This window comes from Gekko japonicus, unplaced genomic scaffold (genome assembly GCF_001447785.1).
Source record: "Gekko japonicus isolate JY-2015 unplaced genomic scaffold, Gekko_japonicus_V1.1 scaffold2190, whole genome shotgun sequence".
Classification (NCBI taxonomy): Eukaryota; Metazoa; Chordata; class Lepidosauria; order Squamata; family Gekkonidae; genus Gekko; species Gekko japonicus.
In genome coordinates, this window is record NW_015165882.1 from 134,637 (window position 1) to 137,948 (window position 3,312).

The 3,312-nt window shown below is 51.0% G+C and overlaps 1 protein-coding gene across 3 annotated transcripts in view; it reads left to right on the forward strand.

Moving 5' to 3' along the window:
• Positions 1–3,312, forward strand: part of CELF5 (CUGBP, Elav-like family member 5) — a 93,550-nt gene that overhangs the window by 495 nt on the left and 89,743 nt on the right. The window lies entirely within an intron of this gene.

Consider the following 3,312-nt stretch of genomic DNA (forward strand, 5'->3'; position numbering starts at 1 on the left):
CCCTACCCGTTTCCTCCCCCCCCCCCTTCTTAAACAAATCTCCACTTTCCCCACCCATCCCTCCCTCCCTCCCAATTTTTGTCTTCTACTCCTCCAAGCCTGCAAATTCTCCCTCTTCTGTTTTCTTTCCCCGCCCCCTCCCTTTCATGGCAAAACTGCCCCCTTTTTTTTGTCCCCGGGGCTGCGAGGAGGCTGGGTTTCTGCTGGGCACCCCAAGATTGGTCGAGGGGGCAGGGTTTTTCTCCTGTGGGTCCCTGTGGCGGTAGAAGGCAATGGGAGAGGCAGCGCAAGACATCCCCCCCCCCCCCCGCGGGGTTAGGCCCCCCCGCAGGTGTTATGGGGAACCTGAATCACTTTCTCCCCCTTCCCCGCTGCCCCCGCATCTTCTCACTCTCTTGCTTCTGTTCCTTCTCAACCTCCTCCTCATCCCTATTTTTTGTCCCCCCCCCCCATTTAAGCTTTTGACAGAAGCAGCCGTGGGAAGTTTAAATCCGCTGGATGCGATTGCATTTGATAAAAAACCGAGAGCGAGAGAGGGATTCTGCTCGGGTTGGGCGGGATTGCTTTGACCTGCCTCCCCGGCCAGTCCTAGGAGGGGAGTGTAATTGCTTTGAAAGGTTTAATTTCCTGCCGGAGGTGAGGCCTTTCGGGATGTGGGAGACCTGGACTGTAGATTCTTCATTGTACCCTCTCGCCTAAAAGGAGGCGTGTGGCTGTTAAAATGCTCTGTCCCCACAGCCTCCGCGATTAGCGAGGTTAAACCGCAGCGGTGTGCTGATGTTGACCGGAGAAACAGCAGCTCTTGTTACAACAATCAGAGAGGGAGGGCAAAGGCTCCGCGCTTCTATTTTTGCTTTTAATCAAATTTCTCTTAATGATGATCTACGATGGTTAAAATGTACAAGGGGAGGAGGGAGTGGTATGGCATTCTGTGGTGCTTTCATAGATGCAATGAGCCAGCCGCCTGGAGAAATTCTGAAGCGTGGCTTAGACTCCTCTGAGAAACATTAGTACTACCTCTGAGCATGTGCAGATCACGCCTGCTTTGTCTCACCTTTCTCCTAAGGAGCTCAGAGTGGCATACGTGGTTCTCTGTCTTCACAGCAGCCTTGCAAGGTAGGCTAGGCCGTCCGCCACTCTGTCTCTTCCAGGACTTCCCTTCCTTCCTACCTTCCTTTGGGCCCATTCTGCAGGAAGTCGGAGAAATGAGTGCAGGGCACTAAGACCAGGGGGAATCCCGGTTCACCTCCTGAGTTCAGATAGGCTGGAGGAAGGTATGGGATACAAAATACAGGCTTGTGCAGCCTCAGTTTGTTTTGGAGCCTGCAGCTAAACTAAATTTTTTTTTAAAGGTTCCTTGTTTGGTTGCTGTTTTTAAAAGAGCAACGCCTGAGTCTCCACCGTCCAAGGTTCAAATGCCCCTCCTGGGAAATTAAGGGGAGGAGCTAAAAGGAAACAGATAATAATAATAATAATAATAATAATAAACTTGTTGATCGCCCCATCCTGACTTGCACCAGGCTCTGGGTGATTTACAACATGGCATTAAGCCTTTGGGATCCCCTTCCCCGTTTCTATTATGCTTTCTGGGAACCCCTCTGCAAGCCTGGCCAGGACTATATTTTGTGACATGAAAGCCAGCATGGGGATATAAGCTAAAAGTGTTGAACTAGGATCTGATGACCCCAGGTTCAAATCCCCAGTCTGCCTTGGAGGCTTGCTGGATGGCCCTTGGGCCAGTCACACGCTCTCAGCTTAGCCTACCTGGTCCCTACCTGGTTGTTGTGAGTGTAAACTGGGCGCAAAGGAGAATGTTATGAGCCTCTTTGGGCTCCCGTTGGGAAGAAAGGCAGGATATAAATAAACAAACTCTGCCCATAGTAACGATAAAAAAAGAGAGGCCCTTATCTTACTTGAATCTTTTCATCGAAGGGGTTCAGATTATATACACAGAGTTGATTCTTCATACCGCCCTGTGATATATGTTAGTCTGAGAAAGTCCATGGGTCCCAGCTCTCTTGGTGAACATGATGGCCAAGTGAGGATTCGAACTCGGGCCACGTGCTTCAGGGCTCTAACCAGCTGAAGCTCTGCCCCGAGGAGCTTCCAGTTAACCACTGTGCTGGGGCAATGGGGGTGGATGGAGCCAATCGTCATGAGCAATTCGGCCGCCTCACTCTTTGGAGCCTGCAGGGTAGGCCAGTGTGACTTTAATCTGTTGTCATGTCTAATAACTGTAACAATAGGGCAAAGTTGGAATCCAGTGGGCACCTTTAAGACCAACAAAGCTTAATTCTGGGTGTCAGCTTTTGTGTGTGTGCAAATGTTCCCTCTAAGCCGTGGAGTCTCCAGAGCACAAATTCTACTTGGTAAGCTGCTGGCATTAAAGTTGTGAGCGAGCTATTTGGCTGCTGTAGAAATCAGTTTGCTCTGGAGCCCTCCTTCCTGAGCTAAGGCAAAAAATGTGTGAGCCGGAGGCTAAACAGCTGTGAGCTAGCTCACACCAACTCAGGTTAGAGGGAATACTGGTGCACACTTCTAGAACAGAGACCGGTTCCCCTGGAGAAAATGGCTGCTTTGGAGGGTGGACTCTGTCGTTACATCCGAATGAGGTTGCTCCCACTCCCAAATCTCCAGGGATTTCCCAACCTGGAGTGGGTAACCCTAATGCTGATGGTGAAATGCTGGATGGAGTCAGAGGCCAAAACAGCCCTGGAAAAGAGGCCCTCGGGCAAGGAAGAAGGACAAAGGGCTGGTGTGTTTTCTGTGGTTTTACTGGCCACTTCAGATAGAATCTTGTAGTCAGGGTAGGAGTAGTACTGTTTTCTCCAGGGGAGATCCGTAGATGTCCCAGGGGATCTCCAGCCCCTAACTGGAGGTTGGCAGCCCTAACTGCCCTGCTTGATTTCCCTCCCGGTTGTGTTCCCTGCCTGGGGTTAGAGAAGTGCCTTGCTGGTCCCGCTCCGTCGCTGGCGAGCTCTTGCACAGGGTGAGTCATGCCAAATTTGGCAGGCCTGATTGGCCGGAATAAATTTTCTTGAGCAATTTTTCTATGAAGAATGGGGTGGGTTTTTTGTTTTTTTTGAGTCCTCGCCGTTTCCTCTTTTAGAACAAGGCATGTTCAGGCAGGGTTTTCCAATCCCGTGGGCTGTCCAGGTGATATAATTCCAGGCCTTAAAGTGGGAAATCTGCAGACGGACTTGCTTGGGGGGTGATTTTCCCCACTCGTTCTCATGTGGATGAAGCAGAAGTGTCCATTTACTTCTAAGGTGCCGGGGGGGGGGGGGGGCCGGGGGGGGAACTTTTCCATGA